General features: G+C 43.5%; 1 long non-coding RNA gene and 1 other non-coding gene across 2 annotated transcripts; both read right to left on the bottom strand.

Annotated features, from left to right (window-relative positions):
* Window positions 1-7,897: 7,897 nt before the first annotated feature.
* On the bottom strand, window positions 7,898-9,162 carry LOC144685735 (uncharacterized). The gene is made up of 2 exons (XR_013577772.1): window positions 8,398-9,162; window positions 7,898-8,064 (listed from the first exon to the last, which is right to left on the bottom strand). It is a non-coding gene; the product is annotated as an uncharacterized LOC144685735 (long non-coding RNA).
* A 2,432-nt stretch (window positions 9,163-11,594) lies between these two features.
* Window positions 11,595-11,801, bottom strand: LOC144686174 (small nucleolar RNA SNORA74). The gene has a single exon (XR_013577871.1). It is a non-coding gene; the product is annotated as a small nucleolar RNA SNORA74 (small nucleolar RNA).
* Window positions 11,802-22,017: the final 10,216 nt, after the last annotated feature.

The following is a 22,017-nucleotide window of genomic DNA, read 5'->3' as shown; positions in this document are numbered from 1 at the left end:
AGAAGGACCTGAGGGTGGGCAGGGGGGCATGGAAGCTAAATGTGCAACTGCTGACCCCAGAGAACATTCAGGAGCTCAAGAGGGATTACAAAGGTTGGAGAACCGTGAAACCCCTCTTTGAGTCCCTGATACACTGGTGGGAAGCGATCAAGGGAAACATCAGGAGGTTTTTCATCCTCAAAGGCACCCAGAAAGCTAGAAAGGAACAGAGGGAAATGTCCTGACTGCAGAAAAACATGCAGAATCTGCTCCGGCTGCAGTCGATGGGGGTCGATGTCAAGGAGGAACTATAAGAGGTGAAGAGCCAGCAAGCCTTGCACTTTGCCTCGGAGGCCTCCAAGATCATCTTCCGTTCCAGAGTCCGCTCCGTGGAGCAGGATGAGACGTGCTCACATTTCTTCTTCCAAAAGGTACACAGAGAGAGCTCTGTGATCAGCAGCCTGAAGGAAGAAGACGGCTCAATAAAGTCATTGCAGTCCGACATTTTGAGGATCAGCAAATCCTTTTATGCCGGATTGTATGACGTGAAGCCCACGGACAGCACGGCCTCCCAGTCCTTCCTGTCCTCTATCACGGAGGTCTTAGACAACAGTACGCGGGAGAGCCTGGACAAACCACTAACTCCTGACGAACTGACTAAGGCCCTTGAGTCCTTCGAGAAGAGTAAAACTCCCGGAAGCGATGGCTTGCTGGTGGAGGTGTATTCGGCTCTGTGGGACTTGATCGGCCCAGACCTGCTAGGAGTGTATGAGAGTATGCTCCTGGCTGGTAGTATGTCAGAATCCATGAGGAAAGGCATCATCACCCTCATCTACAAGCACAAGGGGGGAAGGGAGGAAATTAGAAATTGGCGACCCATTTCAGACCCATTTCACTGTTGAATGTGGACTATAAGATTCTGTCCAAGGTCATCGCCAATCGGGTCAAATCCGGTCTGGAATTGGTGATTCACCCTGACCAGACCTGCACTGTGCCAGGCAGGAAGATCTCTGACAGCCTCGCGCTGCTCAGGGATATGATTGCCTATGTACAGGACAGGGGTGTGGATACCTGCCTCATCAGCTTGGATCAGGAGAAGGCCTTTGACAGAATATCGCACACCTACATGGTGGATGTGCTCTCCAAAATGGGGTTTGGGGAGGGAATTCGAAATTGGATCCAACTGCTCTACACTAACATCAGTAGCGCAGTCTCAATCAATGGGTGGGAAACAGATAGCTTTCCGATTAAATCTGGAGTCAGGCAGGGCTGTCCTCTCTCGCCTGTTCTTTTCGTGTGTTGCATAGAACCCTTTGCTGAGTCCATCAGGAAGGATCCGGGCATGAGAGGAGTGACGATCCCAGGCAGTGGAGGCACTCAGGTAAAAGCCTCCCTATACATGGATGATGTCGCCGTCTTCTGCTCGGACCCGCTGTCGATGCGCAGACTGATCCACATCTGCGACCAGTTCGAACTGGCCTCGGGAGCCAAGGTAAATCATGGGAAGAGCGAGGCCATGTTCTTTGGGAACTGGTCTGACCGATCCTTTGTCCCCTTCACTGTCAGGGCTGACGGCCTGAAGGTGCTGGGGATATGGTTCGGAGGGATCAGGGCATGCGTTAGAAACTGGAAGGAGCGAGTGTCTATGGTGAAAAGGAAACTGGGCATGTGGGAGCGACGCTCCCTCTCCATTGCGGGTAAGAACCTGGTCATCAGGTGTGAGGCACTCTCGCTGTTGCTGTACGTGGCGCAGGTCTGGCCCATTCCACACTCCTGCGTGGTGGCGATCACTCGAGCCATCTTCCGCTTTATCTGGAGGTCAAAAATGGATCGTGTCCGCAGGGACGCGATGTACAAGCCTCTAGATAAAGGGGGAAAAAATGTGCCCAACATCGCCCTCATACTGATGGCCACCTTTGTGTGTGGCTGCATCAAGTGATGCGTAGACCCTCAATACGCAAACACCAAGTGTCAGTACGTGCTGAGGTTCTACCTGTCCCCGGTGTTGCGAAGGATGGGTCTGGCCACGCTGCCGCGGAACGCTCCAAGTAGTTGGACCGTGCCGTACCACCTGTCCCTGGTGGAAAAATTTATGCAGAAAAACACCTTTGACCACAAGTCCATCAGGCAGTGGTCAGCACGTAACGTCTTAGAGGCCCTGAGGGAAAAGGATAGGGTGGATCCTGTGGGATGGTTCCCCAAGCAGACGGTCAAAGTCATTTGGCAGAATGCCTCATCGCCAGAACTTTCCAACAAGCACCAAGACGTGGCTTGGCTGGTGGTGAGAAAGGCCCTCCCCGTCAGATCCTTCCTACACGCCAGGAGTCTCACCCCCTCTGCACGTTGCCCTCGAGGTGGCTGTGGTGGGGAAGAGACCGTTGTTCACCTCCTTGTGGATTGTGCCTTTGCAAAGAAGCTCTGGAGAGAGATGCAGTGGTTGCTGTCGAGGTTCATCCCGAGCAGTTCTGTGACACAGGACTCTGTGCTCTACGGGCTGTTCCCAGGGACACACACCGAGACAAACATCAACTGCAGCTGGAAGATCATCAACTCGGTGAAAGACGCGCTTTGGTCTGCCCGAAACTTGTTGGTCTTCCAGCACAAAGAGTTGTCCCCGGCCGAGTGTTGCAGACTGGCACATTCCAAAGTCCAGGACTACGTGCTGAGGGACGCACTAAAGCTTGGGGCAGCTGCCGCAAAGGCGCAATGGGGAAGGGTCGCTGTCTAAGACCTTTCTGCCACAGTGCACTGAGGGACTGGGAACTGTTTAAATCCCCTCGGGCTGTACAGCTCAAAATGAAAGGCTGTAAATGATTGTAATATTGTTTTGTACTGATGCACCTGGTGATACATTTTGTAAAAGTTGAACCGGATTGTACCCTTGAAATGGTGTTTTTGAAATGGTTTGGAATGTGCTTGAAGATATTTTATGAATAAAGTATATTTTTGCAAAAAAAAACCTCTCAACATCCACTACTGATGCACAGTGGCAGCAGTGTGTACCATCTACAAGATGCACTGCATCAACTCACCAAGGCTCCTTCGATAGCACCTTCCAATCTTGTGACCTCTGCCACCTCGAAGGACAAGGGCAGCTGACACATGGGAACACCACCACCCTTCAAGTACCCCTCCAAGCTACACATGATCCTGACTTGGAGCTATGCTGGGTCAAAATTCTGGAACTCCCTCCCTAACAGCAATGTGGGTGTACCTACACCAAATGGACTGCAGTGGTTCAAGAAGGCAGCTCACTACCACCTTCTCAAGGGCAATAAATGCTGTCCTAGCCAGTGACACCCACATCTCATGAAAGAATTAAAAAAATTGAAATGTAGTCAAATATAGGAAATGTGTGCCAATTTGCACGCAGCAAGCTCCCACAACAGGAAAGTAATGATGATCAGGTGATTTGTTTTTACTATGTTGGCTGAGGAATACAATTTGGCCAGGACACCAGGGGTAATACTTTTGCCCTTCTTTGAAACAATGCCAAGGAATCTTTTACATCCACCTGAGAGGACACTCAGTTTAAGGTATCATCCGAAAGAGATGGCATTTCCAACACTACACTGTTGTGTCACCTTGTTTTTTGTGCTCCAGTCCAAAAGGGATGGGAAAATGAAAGACCGTCTTCAGTCCAATGAATCCCAGGACTCCTGCCACTGAATACATGTGTCTGCCAATTCCAAACTTTCTTCATAATGCTTGGTGCTGGGCTGAACTGACATAGCATTGCAAGGACTCAGTAGTACTTTCATCAGTGTGCTGAGCACATAGATGTAGCTCCAGGATGTGGAAACTGAACTGAATCAGATACATCTTAAATGTTACTGATACATTGGTATTATTTTGACAGTCAATTTAATGGACATTTGAAACATTTATCTAATTTGAAGAATTAACTGTTCAGAACTGTGCCAGGAGACACTGATGCCTTGGGACATTTTTCTTTGTTAATGGCATTATATAAATGCAAGTTGTTGGTACTGCAGCGTGGGAATGGCAGTGTCCTTATTACTATAGTTGGCATATGAATCGTCACACTCTTGTGTTTTCCTAGGCTTCAAGATGTGGAAGAATAAACACTACCAGACTGCAACTTAATAAACCTGATGTATAGTTTACTGCTTAAGAGTAAAAAGTAGCAGCAGAAAGTCAATACATCAGGTTTCACTTAATGACGGAATTTTTAACGTAACACCTCAGATATACAAAATACAAGGTACATTGTTTAACTCTTAATAGTATCAAAAGTGGATCAGTGCCATACCATAAACTGTATATGAGGTATCATCCATCAGTACAAAATCTCCAGCTCTATCACTATGATCAAAAGAACTGGTGAGCTCCCCTTGTGATGTACCTCACACTCTTTGAAGCTTAAAATTGATCTTTAATATATGTCTTTGATAGTTGAAGAAAGCTTATAAAATTAAAGTGATGAACCAATGACAGAAGGAAGGTAATGAGGTCCTGTGATCAGACTTTCAGGAGCTAGTAAGTTAAAAAGATCCAAAAAAAAAGTAGCGCCTCTGGATTACTGCCAGTGCCACGTGCTAGCAAATGTACAACTAAGGAGGATAAATGTGGCTTGAGTCCAGGAGAGGACTTTAGATTGTAGGGGCATTGGGACTAGTTCTAAGCAAAGGAACCTATTCAAAAAGAGATGGATTGCACCTCAACAGGACTGGGATCAATGGCCTCATGTAGAAGCTCACTCATGTGGTTGTGGAGGGTTTGAATTAAATTGGCTGGGGATGGGCACCAGCATAAAGAAGAAAGTAGTTATCATTAGATAGGAGCAGACAAAAAAGGACTATGAGAAATAAAGACAGCTTTACAATGCATGTTTGTAAAAAAGTGTGATGAGATTGGCGAGCTACAAGCATCAATAGTTGCGTGGAAATATGATGTAAGGAATAATGGAAATGTGGCTTTATCAATGGTGAAGACTGGGCGCTTAACATTCATGGATACAAGCTGCTCAGAAGAGTAGGGAAGGTTAAAAAGGGAGGGATTTGGCAGTACTAATTAAAAGACATTGTGTTGGATGTGTCTTTGAGGGGGCAAAGATAGAATTGATTTGGTTCAAGCAGAGAAACAAACTGGGTATGATCAAGCTTCTGGGGGTATTTAATAGACCTCCAAATAACGAGAGCGCAGATCTACAGGGAAATCATACATGCATGAATCATGGTGTGCTGATATTGGGGGACTTCAATTACCAAAATATCATTTGGAATGTTAAAAGGGAGGTAGTGTGAATGGTACATGTCAGTTCCAAGTGAGAACCAGGCCAAATGCAGCTAAGTTGAGAGGGGGGAGCAACCTCTACCACCTAGGCCAAGAGTAGATGCATGGGAACACCACCACCTGCAAATTCCCCTCCAAGCCACACACCATCCCAACTTGAAACTGTATCACCATTCCTGGATCAGAAATCTGGGACTTACTTCCTAACAGCACCATGGCCGTACCTGCACCAGATGGACTGCGGCGGTTCACTACCACTTCCTCTCAGGGGAACTAGGGAATAGGCAACAAATGCAGGTCTTTACAGTGACACCCACATCCTGTGGAAGAAAAATATGCTTAGCAAAGCATATGGAATCTTGGGCTTCAGAAATAGAGGTAGAGTAAAAAGCAGGGAAGTAATGCTGAACCTTTTAAAAGTTCAGGTAAGGTCACAACACTTTAGGGACAAGGTGATGGTCCTTGAGTGGGTGCACAGAATTACCAGAATGGTTCCTGGGATAAGGGAGTTTGGCTATGTTAGAGAAGTTGAGGCTGTACTCCTTGGAGAAAAGACGACCAAGCAGGGTCAATAGATGTGTACAAGATTATGGCAGTTTTCGATAGTTAACAAACAACAGATGTTCCCATTAGCTGATAACTGTCTCATAGTCCTTGAGCTAAGGTTCGAGTCAAGAGATATTCTTTGGGTGGGTGGAGGAAAGGATGTGAGGGTGAGGGAGAATTCTTTTTCTTTACATAACAGGTGGTAATGACCTGCATCTCACTGTGTATGAGGGTGGTAGAAGCAGAGAGGTTCAATGATTCCATTAGGAAATTGAATGTGGTGTTTGTTTCATCGTGTAATCTATTTAAGCTAGTCTCTACTTCCACCTGTCTGTCAGGGCTACTTCTGTGGGTTCTCCCTTTTTACCCAGAGGCCTTTAATTGCGTAAAATTGTAACTATTGGGAGCTGCAAGAAAACAGTATTTGGCAAATTGTCAGGTGTCCAGTAGAATGTATAATTTGCATATTTAATAAAATACAAGTATTGAGCTTAGGGATCAATAGAAATCAAAATAGACCTGATTTATCATATTGACTTTTTACCAGATACTGATGTTTTAAATCCTTAATCTGCTACTGGATGATATTTTAAAAATCACCTTGGCTATATTTGAAAAAGTAATGCTTGCAACCAAAAAAAAATGGTGTTGCTACACCATTCAGCTCCAAGTACAATGGCATTTTTCATTAAAATCTGAAAACAAAATACAGCATTATTAGCTTTTTATCCCCACAATAAAAAGTTTGAGACTTAGACCTCTCTGGAATATGCCACCCAAATATCCACTTTCGACAACTGGCACATGGATGCAATAACTGTCTGATTATTCATATCCACAATCCACATTCTATTCCTCATGACAAATCACATGAAACATTAACTCTTTCTCCCCACAGATACTGCCAGACCCGAGTATTTCCAGCATCTTGTTCTTATTTTACATTGTGTATTTTTTGGGCTTTACCTGTTAACCTTAGGGATCAGGGAATATTACAACATTAGGAAAGTAGTGTCCAATACTACAGAGGCAAAGATTAGAGGGGGTGATCAAAAACTTGATCAAATAGGGTTTTAAGGGAAGTAGAGAGGCTATGATGTATTCCAGAGCATGGGGCTTTAAGAGCCTGCTGAAGGCACTATATAAATGCCAGTTTGTTTTTCTATTATGGCCTCTCTGGGAAAATTAAATACAATCTGGAATCCCCATGGAACAAAGCAAAACAACTTAATACATACACAACAAAAGTGGTTTCTGAGTATGGTGTGATAATTATCAAGGAGATAGGAATGACTTTATACAGACTGTTCAAGGAACCAATACCCTATTTAATGGCTTATGTGCAGTTTGTTCACTGTAAACGATTAACAAATCAAATCTGGCATTTAATTACTGCCAGACCATAATTTATTTTCCACCCTGGGTTAATTAAAAACAAGAGAAAAGGCAGGGAAATGGGATTGAACAGATTGACCAGTCAAGGGTTCAGATCAAGATTGAGTGCCCTAAGACACTTCAGGATTCAAGACAAAAAAAAAAGCAGGATTCTAATGCTTAAACTTCCCCATATTATATATATATATATATATATATATATATAGCCAACCAATGGAGTTTACTGTGCATGTGCAAAGTCAGTGTCAAGTGAGTGATTTAAAAATCAAAATAATACTTTATGCTGCCAGCACTCAAACCAGGCAATACCATAGAGCAAACAACAGCCTGGATATAGGTGTTACTAATATAATTACTGCAATTTTCACACATTTGATTACCAAACCCTGAAAAATAGTTGGCACTGAAGTGCTCCAAGTACAATTAATTTTTTTGCCTCCCACTAACCAGACAATTTGGCTCAAATGTTATGACTGTTCAATTTCCATTTTCTACCTCCCAATCTTCTTCATATAGACCATATAATTTTGCAAGCTGTAGGATATTACAGGATCAATTTAGCATGTTCTAACAAGAAAACAAAGCTTTCCTGTTTAAAGCACAAAACAGCACACCAAGGCCATATTTAAAAATATGCAATTTCCCACTAAATGCTGCAGTTTCAAATTTAGCAGTGTCTGACTCGCATCTACATTAGTTAAACAGAACACAACATACTGCATGTTATTCACTATCTTTATTTGTGCAACATATAGGCAACAGTGCAGTCCAACTGCTGAGTGACCGAGCAGCCAAGAGATCCACCACATTCTTCATTTAGTAGAGCACTGGTTACTGTTGAATCACCATCTCCCAAGCACACGCTGCAGTCTCCAAATACCCAAAGCACTGAAAAGAGAAAACATTTATAGTTCTTATTGTGAACACTAATGCATAACAATCCAAATCAAAACAGACCAATGATTTATAACATCAAAATCATTAAAGATGGACAAATTCTAGACAGTTCTAGTGCATTTGTCTAAAGGCTGTTTAGATTGACCATTAAATTTCAAACTAACATTTGAAAGCTGAGGGGGAAGAAATCAAGTCTTTCACATCATTCTACCCAAAATGCATGGGAATATTCCAACTTGTGCCACATCTGGCTGTACCATTATTAATTCATTGAAAATTGAGGGGAACCAGCTCTTATACCCACTTCATTCCCAGAAAACTCACCTGTGAAATGAGCAGTGACAGCTGGAGAATCCATTCTCAAATAGCAATAGCTTGTTTATTACATCAGGGATGACAATCCATCAGGAGTCAACATTCATGACTGAAGCAAACCCATTGCCATGGTATTCCCTGATAAAACAATTCACATTTAATATGTTAACACTGCACATGGTCCCTGGATGACAATCAATGTTTTTGCAGCAGCTGCACATGCCTGCTGTTCAAATGTACTGATAGAACGTCATGTTAACCTGCCAGTTTGGCAGCTAACAGAACGTCATGTTAACCTGCCAGTTTGGCAGCTAACTTTATTTCACCAAGATTTTGGTGTGGGATGCGGGTGCAATGGCTGCAGAAGGTTCAGCCTACCCATGACGTCCATTGTTGTTCTACACACCAGTGTATGGGCCTTCCTCACTCAGTGATAGTGAAGTCACAATACTTTACACCTAGCATTTCTGTAGAGTGGATACATGTATAGACTACACATTGAGGGCCCAAACTAGATACACATTTGTTACGTATTAGAGCTGCCAATCAAGAATCAAAGCTCTAAGTACTAGCCCTCAATCTAAAACAGCTCAAATTTATATAACATCTCTGAACTGGAAAGTGTGCCAAGCAACTTGCGAAGAACAGATGCCAAGCCACAAACAATCAGGAGACAGGCAAGGGTCTGAGTAGGAGCACGAGAAACAAATTTAGGAAGAAATTAAATCTAATAGGATACACCATTCTGAATGAAACATGTTACAGGTCTTTTAGTCAGGCAGTTGTGGGGTAAAAGCCACTGCAGCCCGTGCCAAAGTCCTGTTTATAATATCCCAAGTTTAGAGTATCACAGCGAGGGGAGGCCTATGCCGTGATCGTACATACTTGGGCTCCCCCCTACCCCCACCCAAACTACCATACAAGCTCTAACTATGCATACACAGAAAAGATGAGCTGGTTCACCCATGATCTGTCCTATTCATTAACTTGGACAAATTAAATTACACTTACATGGGAACTAGCACATCATTTCTGTTTCTGCACCCAAACTCTTTTCTCCAATCATTTAGTAGATCTCTTGTAGCATTTCTCCAAGCAGAGGGACCCTCCTGGTTTCTAACTTACCAAAAAGGACCTCAAAGCACACAGAAGTTCATCAAGTTTCCAAGTTAAATAACCCAACACGATAGTAGCCACTTAAAACTAAACCGGACACCAACAACTTCAGATACAGAACTGTTAATTACAGCAAATTACCTTAGCCCCCATCTTTTGCGGAAACTGCGTCAGAACCACCTTTCCATTCAGGCAACTCCACCCTACAGATTAGAAACAGCAGTTTATTGCAAAGGTCAATTTATAATCAGGATAAGACAAACAAGCTCACTGCATGACCTGACAATGAAGTACACACTTGCAGAATTCTGTTTCAATTGTAGCAGTGGCAGTTTTTAGTGGGGCACAAATACCAACCACCACCAATAATGGCAGGATTAGCTATGGCAAAGTAGCTAGCATTCTCACCTCAAGTTTGTAGGTTTCACACTAGAAACTAGAATACAAAATAAAAACAGAAAATGCTAGGAAAACTCAACAGGTCCAGCAGCATCTGGAGAAGGCTAATGTTTTGAGACCAATATGACAACTCTTTGGAACTCTGAAGTAAACTTCAGGGTTCCAAAGAGTCATCATATTGGACTTGAAACTTTTAAATATTTTTTCTCTCTCCACAGATGCTGCCAGACATGTTGAGTTTTTCCAGTATTTCCTTTTTATTTCAGATCTCCAGCATCTGTAGTATTTTGCTTGAACTCTAGTACAAAATCCAGGTTTGCACTCCAGTACTGCAACTTAACACACTGAATGATAATGATCTGAAACTTGCTGCCTAGGAGGCTGATGGAAGCAGCAATCAATGATGTCAAAAGGAAATTGAATAGATACTTAAACCTGCAGGATCACAGGGATAGGGGCTGATTGGACCACTCGAAAGAGAGTTAGCATGGACTCAATGGCCTCCTTCTGAATGGTTATGAATTTAAATCACCAGAAGAGGGTCCAGCGAGGGGTTGTGTAGAAGCAAAAAAAACCCGAGAGAAAATAGGTCTAGGAAAATGCTGCAAATCCTTTTCTCACTGGTTCAATCAGGAAAAGCTTTGGCTAACTGACTAAACGTTTGAAGTATCCACAGCTCTGTGAAGCAGAGAACTAAAGTCCATTCAAGACTGGAGATCCTGGGCACTAATGGAATCAAAAGGTTCAGGCAGGAAATAGGACTTGATTTAGAAGCTCAGCCATGATCTAACTGAATAACTGGGCAGGCTTGCAGGACTTTTTGGTCTACTGCTCATAATTCTTATACGTTAATCCAAGTAAAATACATACAAGGCAATTTGAATATGCAGAAGATATCAGAATTAAATTGTAGGCTTGGATTACAATACTGCAATCTGCCAACAGCACATGGCCCAAATCATAAGGAATATCAGTACAACACACCTGGGTTGATTGTTGTGGTTCATGCTTCTTGCTATGTTACTGCCGCACAAAACACTCGACGAAGTCCAGCTGTTAAAAAAACACCATAAGCACTTAATACACAGAGCTAAGCAAGGCATTGCTAATGGACTTGTTTGTGTCTGGAACCTCATTAATTTTCCCACCATTTTGCTTTTAAACCATTAAGAAAACCAGTCACTAATAACTGAGGTCTAGTTGCTCCCGACCTTAAAGTTATGAGTATTCATTTTTTCTCTGCAGTAGCACAAGTCAAAGAAGCCAGCCTGCTGTTAACAATAATAAATCAACGTAGATTAATGTGCTTCACTTTGTCCAAAGCAAAGATGCTGCTGAAAACAGGTGACTCCTAAACTTCAGGCCTGGAAAATCTCCATGCTATTTTGTGCAAATCCAAACAGCAGCTCCATACAACAGAATCCACATAATGGATTGATTCTATAACAGGTTGGATAGGGATATCCAAAGTTATATGTAGTTAACCCACATTAACAGACAAAACAACTGTCAGCTGGACTGTCAGACAAGACTCATTACAAACTACATAACCTACAAGCAGTGGAAGGCAAACTTATTTTTGGATGCGAGTTTACAGACAGCAGGACCAAGTTCCCTCAGGCTATTCAATTCCTATATAGTGACAACTCAACTCAAAAGCATTTTACTGCAACAGCACAAAACAATTTGAACATGTATGCAACCAAACTAGGACCAACCACACCAATAAGTGGTGGCCCACTCTCAAAGGATGCACAGCACTGCCCAGGCCTGGGATTAGCCATTACCAGAACAGTAACAGTTAACAGCCAGGGAGAGAGGGCAGCATTATTCATATCCCAGCAGTCTAACACCAGCACAGGCACTGCACAGCACTGGACAGCTGACATACCACTGGGGAGAATTTTATGAAGCACTGCCTGTCAGAATATGCAACTTGCAGTAATTTAAAAAGCCTGATATTCTAATTCACAGAAAGTCCCATTCATCTGGTGTCCACTTGAGCTAGCTTCCCACCTCCATCTCTACAACCCACCAAGACCCCCCCACTCCACATCCTAAATTCCCACCTTCAATCTCTTCATCTCATTTAAAACCAAGAACTGTGATCACCTGGCCTTCAATATATTTGAACAGCAGGGTCAAATCTTGTCAGAGTCATAGAGGTCTACAGCACAGAAAAAAATGACCCTTCAGCCCATTGAGTCTGCGCTGGTCAAACAAGTACCTAACTATTCTAATCCCATTTTCCAGCAATAGGCCCATAGCCTTTTATGCCATGGCATCACAAATGCACATCCAAATACTTAAATGTTATGAGGGTTTCTGCCTCAACTGCCCTTTCAGGCAGTGAGTTCCAGATTCCCACCACCCTCTGGGTGAAAAAATTCTTCCTCTCATCCCCTCTAAACCTGCCCCTTACCATAAATCTATGCCCCCTGGTTATTGATCCCTGCACCAAGGGGAAAAATTCCTTCCTGTCTACCCTATCCATGCCCCTCAATTTTATACACCTCAATTATGTCCCCCCTCAATCTCCTCTGCTCCAGGAGAAATCACCCCAGTCTATCCAATCTCTCTTCACAACTAAAACTCTCCAGCCCAGGCAACATCCTGGTAAATCTCCTCTGCATTCTCTCCAGTGCAATCACATCCTTTCTATAATGTGGATTCCAGAACTGCACACAATACTCTAGCTGTGGCTTAATCAGCATTTTATGTACTTCCAGCATAACCTCCCTGCTCTTATATTCTATGCCTCAGCAAATATCCAAAATGCCTTCTTAACCACCTTATCTACCTGTCCCACTACCTTATGGGACTAGTGGACATGCACACCAAGGCCCCTCTGATCCTCGGCATTTCCCAGGGTCCTACCATTCATTGTGCCTTGTTTGCCCTGCCCCAGTGCATCACCTCTCACTTATCCGGATTAAACTCAATTTGTCACTGACCAGCCCGTCTATATCCTCCTGTAATCCAAGGCTATCCTCCTCACTATTTACTGCCCCAATTTCCGTGTCATCCACAAACTTACTGATCAACCCTCCTACATTCAAGTCTAAATCATTTATATATACTACAGACAGCAAGGGACCCAACACTGATCCCTGTGGAACCCCACTGGTCACAGGCATCCAGTCACAAAAACACCCCTCAACTATCACCCTCTACTTCCTGCCACTCAGCCAATTCTGGATCCAATTTGCCAAATTGCCTTGGATCCCATGGGCTCTTACCTTCGTTATCAGTCTCCCATGCGGGATCTTATCAAAAGCCTTGCTGAAGTCCAAGTAGACTACGTCAAATGCATTGCCCTCATTCTACACACCTGGTCACATCTTCGAAAAATTCAATCAAATTGGTCAGACACGAACCATCTCCCCTGAACAAAACCATGCTGACTCTCCTTGATTAATCCCAGCCTCTCCAAGTGTAGATTAATTCTGTCCCTCAGAATTGTTTCCAACAGTTTCCCCACCACTGAGGTTAGACTGACTGGCCTGTAGTTCCCTGGTTTATCCCTTCCTGAATAACGGTACCATATTGGCTGTCCTCCAGTCCTCTGGCACCTCTCCGGTAGCCAGAGAGGTACTGAAAATTATTGCCAGTGCCCCTGCTATCTCCTCCCTTGCCTCACTCAACAGCCTGGATACATTTCATCCAGGCCTGGAGATTTATCTACTTTTAAACCTGCCAGACTACTTAGAACCTCCTCCCTTTCTGTGCTAATTTCTTAATTATATCAGTCCTTCTGCCTGGTTTCCATACCCACATCGTCCCTTTCACTTGTGAACACCGACACAAAGTATTCATTTAGAACCCTACCTACGTCTTCTGGCTCCACACACAAATTACCATTATGGTCTTTAATGGGCCCTAGTCTTTCCCTGGTTATCCTCTTACCTCTTAATATACTTGTAAAATAACTTTGGAGTTTTTTATTTTACCTGCCAATGTTTTTTTTATGCCCCCATTTTGCTCTAATTTCCTTTATAAGTTTCCCCGCTACACATTCAATACTTCTCTAGGGCTTCCGTTGTTGAGCCCTCGGTATCTTCCATAAGCACCCCCCTTTCTCTTTATCCAATCCTGTATATCCCTCAACATCCAGGGTTCCCTGGATTTGTTGGTCCCACCCTGTCTTCACTGGAATATGTTGGCCCTGTACTATCCCTATTTCCTTCTTGAATAGAGTCCCACTGCTGACGCAGATTTACCTAAAAAGTAGCTGCTCCCAGTCCACTCTGGCCAAACCATATCTGATTCTTATTAAAATCAGGCTTCTCCCAATTTAGATTTATGGCCTATCCTTGTCATTTTCCATAACAACCTTGAATCTAACAGAGTGATGATCACTATCTGCAAAATGCTTCCCCACTGATAACTCTACCACTTGCCCAGCTTCATTCCCTAAAATTAAGTCCAGGACTGCCCCCTCTTGCAGGACCTTCTACACTTTTAAAGCTCTCCTGGATGCATTTTAAGAATTCCGCTCCCTCTAAACCTATCACACTATGACTAACCCAGTTAATGTTGGGCAAGTTGAAATCCCCCACTATTACTATCCTATTATTTTTACACTTCTCTGAAATTTGCCTACTTATCTGCTCTTCTATTTCTCATTCAGTTTGGGGGCCGATAGTACACTCCCAGCAATGTGACTGCTCCTTTTTTGTTTTTCAGTTCTACCTTCTATGGCTTCATTTGAGGAGCCTTCTAAGATGTCATCCCTCCTTACTGCTGTAATTGATTCCTTGATCAATATTGCGATACCCCCTCCTCTTTTACCTCCTTCCCCGTCCCGCCTGAAGACTCTATATCCTGGAATATTGAACCAGCCCCTCTCTCAATCATGTCTGTGACAGCAATGACATCATACTTCCATGTGTTACTTTGTGTCCTCAACTCATCTGCCTTATTCGTCAGACTCCTTGCACTAAAATAAATCCCATCCACACTTGCCAAACTCCCTTGTGCCTTACCTGGCTTATAATTTCTATGCCTTCCAGACTCACTTGCTCTCTTCTAATTTTGGCTGTGCATCTCCCCCTGCTGAACTGCCTCTCAGGATCCCACCCCCCTGCCAAGTTAGTTTAAACCCTTCCCAACAGTACTAGCAAACCTCCCCGCAAGGATGTTGGTCCCATTCTGGTTCAGGTGCAACCCATCTGCCATGGTCCCACTACCCCCAGGAACGGTTCCAATGTCCCAGAAATCTAAAGCCCCCCCTTCTGCACCATCTTTCCAGCCACGCATTCATCTGGACTAACCTCCTATTTCTATACTCACTAGCGCTTGGCACCAGAAGTAATCCAGAGATTACTACCTTTGAGGTACTGTTTTTAAATCTGTTTCCTAGCTCCCTAAACTCTGCTTGCAGGACCTCATCCCTCTTTCTACCTATGTCATTGGTACCAATACGTACCACAATCTGTTTGCCCTCCCCCTTACAATGCCCTACAGCGATTCAGTGACATCCTTGACCCTGGCACCAGGGTGGCAACATACCAACCCAGAGTCACATCTACAGTTACAGAAATGCCTGTCTGCTCTCCATACTATCGATTCTCCTACCACTATTGCTCCTCTTTTTCCCTCTCTCCCTGTGCAGCTGAGCCACTCAGTGCCAAGAACGTGGCTGTACTCCCCAGAGGAGCCATCACTCTCACCGAAACTTGGAGCTCAAGTAGCTGCAGCTGCTGGAACTTCCTGCACATGTGGTCGGCCAGAGCGCAAGGAGCGTCTCGGACTTCCCACAAGTTGCAGGCGGTACATAACACGGGACTGAGCTGCCCTGCCATGCCTCTAGTTGAAAAAAATCCCCCTTAAAGTTAAACACAGTAAAATAAAGTTATTTATGTACTTCAAATAAAAATTAGAACCCTTACCTTCTAAAACAGTTTAGAACATTTTTTACCATGCTAAAATTGATAAATTAATAAATGTTATTGAAGGCCAGAAATATACACAAAACGGAAATTTACAAATAAAAAAAGCTGTACTCAAGTCAATTCCACGCTTCAGGAAACAAGCGAATTGAAAACCTGGGAGTGCTAAAGGGCATTACTATCACACAAATGCAACACCAGCATGTTCCATAAAATTTAAATATAATTATGAAAACCTTCATCCCTCCCAAATTTGATATAAAACTAAAGGTCTATTACATTTCAGTACTTTACCCCACTTCAGAAATAAAATACTAATCCCGCAAGTTGCATGAATTCAAACAAACCGTGGTACATAATGTACAACACAATTACCTAGCAGCTTTCTTTACGAAAAGAAACCATCGCTGTTCCCCTGCCCATGTTACAGAAGGAATGTCATTGCGATTGTGCCATCCCCCCCACTAACACGAGGCCCAGTCATTCAGCCCCAGTGATAAATCCATCGGATGTCGGACAATAAAATACATCCCTCCCTCCATACAGCTCCCCTCGGATCCCTCACACCCTGCTCTATCATTCTGTGGTAACCGGGCAGCCGGACAGGCCTTTCCTGCGCAGGATTACCCTGGATTATATTTCTACGTAACCTACCACCAAAACAGGAGCAACGAAATGGACGAAAGCATTGCAAGCCGTCCATTAAATAGTTGACGCCAGTATCACGAGATTTCAACCATCGTGCGGAATACACGCATGCGTAGTCTAGGCTGTGATGATTCGTGCAAGGCGTTCGCCATCTTTGCTCAAGGCAATAGGCAAGTGCCAGGATCTGAGCTGTATGAAATTCTAAGACCAGCCCCTCTTAAACTACAGCTCACTTCCGTTTGAAATTGTTCTTTTCAGAGCTCCTGCATGAGGCTTATTGTGTTAGGAGAAGTGTGTGTCTATTGTAGGAGGGGGGGTTCGAACTGACCCTGACCTCCGATTCCAGCGCAGGGCTGGACACCAGAGCAAACCCCCGCCCAACCCAAACGGTGATCCCCGTGGCTGCTGAGCAGTTCTGTCAGCCAAGCGCCTGCTGGTGGAGAGCGGCAGAGGCAGAAGCCCCTGAGTGCGAGCAGATGGGGGGCGGGGGGTAGAACCAGGAGCCCTGAGAAGAGAGCAAGCAGCAGGAGCCCTCGAATAGTGCAAGAAAACCATTGAGAGCTCAACTCCTGGTCTCGAATCAGCCTGGTAGCAGAGTGGTGGTAGAACAGTGGGAGTGTCTTGATTCTAGCAAAAGTGATGGTTGGTGATTGCAGCAAAGAAATAAGGCTGGGAGCTAGCACGCTCATGGCTAATTTGATGGGTCCTGATGTTAATTCCTCTCGACCACGTGAGCCTGATTACCTTGTCAATTAGACCATGAAAGGAATCTTCCTCACCTTAAGAGTTTCTCAGGTGTCAGCTGTGGCTCAGTCCATAGCACCCTCGCCTTTGAATCAGAAGGTTGTGGGTTCATGTCCCACTCCTGGAAACCAAGAACTGTGATTGTACTCAAAAGAGTTGCAATCTGTGACTGTTGATAACTTGAGAGTTTCTCAGACTCTGGAGGGCTCTGTGCCGTCCAGACGGTCCTTCTTGGTCTTGTGTGTTTGGAGTATCGGGCACCGTGGTCCTTTGTAAAAAGTTTGTTTCTTTCATTTAAGCATTTCCATGAATGTACTTATAGATTTGTTGCCGCTGGAATAAAGGATCATTGTGTTAGAACTTTTGTGCATTCCATGTGCTTAAATCCTGTGTAAAGCCATGTTTGATCCCCTTTTCCCCTCCCTATGCCTGTCCTCTGATCATATTCCAAGGGACCTCAAGTCCTGGCACTGTTCCACCTCCCAGTCCAAACAACAACATTCAGCACTTGCATAGTGACTGTATCTCAGGAAAATGCCCCAAAGTTCTTCACAGGTGGGTAAAAAAATATTGTCCCCAGGCCAAAGGGGGAGAAGTTAGGACAGATGATTAAAGGATTGGTGAAGGTGGTAAGTTTTAAGGAGAGTCTTAAAAACAGTCATTCAATCATCTGAAGTTTTTGGGAAGAAATTATATTAATTAAGAAGCATTCAGAATTGGTATTGCATGTGCTGTTAAAACATGGATTCATTCATTGTCTTTTCCAGACTCTCTGCAGTTATATTTCTCTATGATAACTTTAAATGGATAAAATGCACAATGCAATTTTCAATACACTATGCTATTCTGCTTCTTAGTAAATGATCTTCTTCTTGATTCACTTCCCTCACCTAGAGGCAGACAAAGCACATGCTTATGTCTGCTTTCATAGCTAGTTTTTTCTGGAACAGGTCACTAGCCTGTCCTAAGAGGCTATATCTTGAGGGGTACCACTCCACATCAGGCATGGCTGACCAGTGACTCCCTCACTCGTACCAACTGCCAAAGGCATAACAGAAGGATTTACAAGTTGATAAATCAACCTGTTTGCTTACGTTATGAACACACTTTCTGTCACCATCAAGTCCTGGAGTGGGACTGAAACCCAGAGCTTCTGGGCTCAGAGGTAGCAACTCTACCCACTGGGCCACAAGACCTCCCCTTCAGCAAATGAGAGGCAAAACATGTTTGAATGGTCTGTTTCCAAAAGTGTAAACAATAAAGTTAAGCATAACTTGAACAAATGTAAACTTTTGCATTAATTTAACAATGCACTTAGTGATATACAATGAGATGAAAGCTTTGTTCACCAACTGAAAATAGTTCACTTTGTAACATAATCACTTAAGCATGGTGGATGTTTTCTCTTACAAGCATGATATCACAGTGCAGAAGGAGGCCATTCGGCCTATCAAATCTGTACTGGCTTGCTGAAAGAGCATTCTACCTAATCCCACTCCTCTGCCTTATCCCCATAATGTTGCACATTCTTGCTTTTCAGATAGCAATCCAATTCCCTTTTGAATACCTCGATCGAACCTGCTTCCACCACCCCCTCAGAAAGCTCGTTCCAGACTCCAACCACCCTCTGGGTGAAAACATTTTTCCTCACAGCACTTGTACTCCTTTTGCCCATTATTTTGAATCTGTGCCCTCGAGTTCTTGATGCACTCATGACAGGGAACAGTTTCTCACTATTTACCCTGTCCATACCCCTCAGGATCTTGAATACCTCTATCAAGTCTCCTTTCAGCCTTCTTTTTTCCAAGGAAAAAAGATCCAACCTCTCCAATCTATCCTCATAGATACAATTGTTTATCCCTGGAATCATTCTTGTGAATCTCCTCTGTACTCTCTCCAATGTCTTCACATCCTTCCTCAAGTATGGCACCCATAACTGGATGCAGTACTCCAGATGAGACTAAATAGTGTCTTATACAAATTCAACATGACCTCCTTACTCTTGTATTCAATGGCCCTATTAATAAAACCTAGGATACCATATGCTTTATTAACTGCTCTCACAACATGCCCTGCCACCTTCAATGACTTGTGTACGTATACATCAAGGTCCCTTTGTTTCTGCACCTCCTTTAGAGTTTCTCCCTTTTTTTTACCCTGTCTCACCATATTCTTCCTGCCAAAATGAATCACCTTACACCTCTGCATAGAACTTCATCTGCCATTTGTCTGCCCAGTCCACCAATATGTCTATGTCCTTTTGAAGTTCAAGACTATCCGCATCACAGCTGACAATGCTTCCAATCTTTGTATCATCAGCAAATTTTGAAATCATGCCTGCACACCACAGTCTAGGTCATTAATATATATCAAGAAGAGCAAAGGTCCCAACACTGACCCCTGGGCAACTCCACTACAGACCTTCCTCCAATCTGAAAAACAACCATTTATCACTACTCTCTGTTTCCTGTCACTCAGTCAATTTCTTATCCAAGTGCCTACTTTCCCTTTTATTCCATGAGCTAAAATTTTGCTCACAAGTCTGTTGTCTGGCACTATCAAATGCCTTTTGAAAATCCATATACACCACATCAACAGCATTGCCCTTATCAACCTTCTCTGTTACCATCTCAAAAAACTCCAGCAAGTTAGTTAAACATGATTTTCCCCTAATGAATCCATGCCCTCTTTCCTTAATTTTCCCACACCTGTCTAAGTGACTAATGATTTTGTCCCGAATTATAATTTCCAGAAGTTTCCCGACCACTGAAGTCAAACTGACTGGTCTGTAGTTGCTGGCATTATCCTTGCTCCCCTTTTTGAACAAAGGTGTAACATTTGCAGTTCTCCAGTGCTCCGGCACCACCCCTGTGTCTAAGGAAGACTGGAAAATTATCAGCTGTGCCTCTGAAATTTCCACTCTCACCTCCCTTAGTATCCTTGGATTCATCTCATCTGAGCCCAGTACTTTATCAATTTTAAGAAAGATAGCCGTTCTAACACTCCTCCTTCACAATTGTAAATTCCTGGAGTGTATCAGTTACCTCCTCACTCACCTCAGCCAGGGTAGCATCCTCTTCCTTTATAAAGACAGAGACAAAGTACTCTGAAAAATCTGGAATTAAAAATCTAATGATGACCATGAAACCAATGCCGATTGTCGTAAAAACCTAACTGGTTCACTAATGTCCTTTAGGGAAGGAAATCCGCCATCCTTTCCTGGTCTGGCCTACATGTGACTCCAGACCCACAGCAATGAGGTTGATTCTTAAATGCCCTCTGAACAAGGGCAATTAGGGATGGGTAATAAATACAGATCTAGCCAGCGACGCCCACATCCCATGAACGAATATAAAAGCAAAACTCATTTAATACCTCCGCTATTTCTCCTGCCTCCACATACAAGTCTCCTTTTTTAACCCTAACGGGCCTTACCCTTTCTTTTACCACCCTTTTATTATTTACATGCCTATAGAAGACCTTGGGATTCATTTTTATGTAAGCTGCTAGTCCCTTTTTATGCTTCCTCCTTGCTTTTTTGATTAGTTTTCTCACTTTCCCCCTGGTCCTTCTATATTCAGCCTGATTCTCCATTGTATTTTCTACCTGACATCTGTCATACATGTACTCCTTCCTTTTCATCTGCACCTCTCTCCCGTCATCCAGGTTGTTCTGGATTTATTTGTCCTACCTTTCCCCTTCAAGGGAATATACCTTGACATTGCCTGCAATACTATCTCTTTGAAGATAGCCCACTGTCCAGCCACCATCTTTTCCGTCAAGATTTCATTCCAATTCACTCAACTCAGATGCATCCTCATCCCATCGAAGTTGGCTTTCCCCCAATTAATTATCCCTGCTCTGGATTGCTCCTTGTCCTTCCCCATGGCCAACCTAAAACTTATGATACAATGGTCACTATCCCCTAACTGCTCTCCCACTATTATCTGATCCACTTGGGCCAACTCATTCCCCAGAACCAGGTCCAACTGTGCCTTCCCTCTTGTTGGACTGGAAACATACTGCTGCAGAAAATTACCTTGAACACACTTCAGGAATTCTTGTCCCTCTTGTCCCTTTGCACTATTACTATCCCAGTCTATATTTGGATAATCGAAGGCCCCCCCATTATAATTACTCTATAATTCTTGCACCTCTCTATAATTTCTTGCAAATTTGTTTCTCTACAGACCTTCTGCTAGTTGGTGGTCGATATACTACACCGATCAATGTTATTGCACCTTTTTCATTCCTTCCCTCTAACCAGAGAGATTCTGTCCTTGACCCCTCTGGAACATCCTCTCTCTCCAATACTGTAATACCGCATTTAATCAGTACTGCCACTCTCCCCCTTTTCTTCCTTTCCTGTCTCTCCTAAATACCTTGTACCCAGGAATTTTTAACATCCAGTCCTGTCCTTCTTTGAGTCAGGTCTCTGTTATAGCAATAATATCATTGTTCCATTTGTCAACCTGTGCCTGTAGTTCACCAACCTTATTAATCACACTGCGTGCATTCATATACATGCACATTAATTCTGATGTAGACTTTTTAACTTTCCCCCTTGCTCTGACCCCATCCAGTAACTTACAATGGCCTACTCTAGTTCTATCAGACTCTCCAAGTATTCTATTTATCTTGATACTACTTTCTGGTACATCCTCCTTATCAGTTAATACTTCTCTTCTTCCCACTGCCAGGTTTTCTTCTCTCTGAATTTTCCCTCAGGTTCCCATCCCCCTGCCAATCTAATTTAAACCCTCCCCAACAGCACTAGCAAACATCCCCTCGAGGACATTAGTCCCAGTGCTGTTAAGGTGTAACCCATCCT

The sequence above is a fragment of the Cetorhinus maximus genome, chromosome 10 (assembly GCF_964194155.1).
Source record: "Cetorhinus maximus chromosome 10, sCetMax3.hap1.1, whole genome shotgun sequence".
Classification (NCBI taxonomy): Eukaryota; Metazoa; Chordata; class Chondrichthyes; order Lamniformes; family Cetorhinidae; genus Cetorhinus; species Cetorhinus maximus.
Note: the sequence above shows the minus strand (reverse complement) of the source record. Positions and strands in the feature narration are given on the sequence as shown.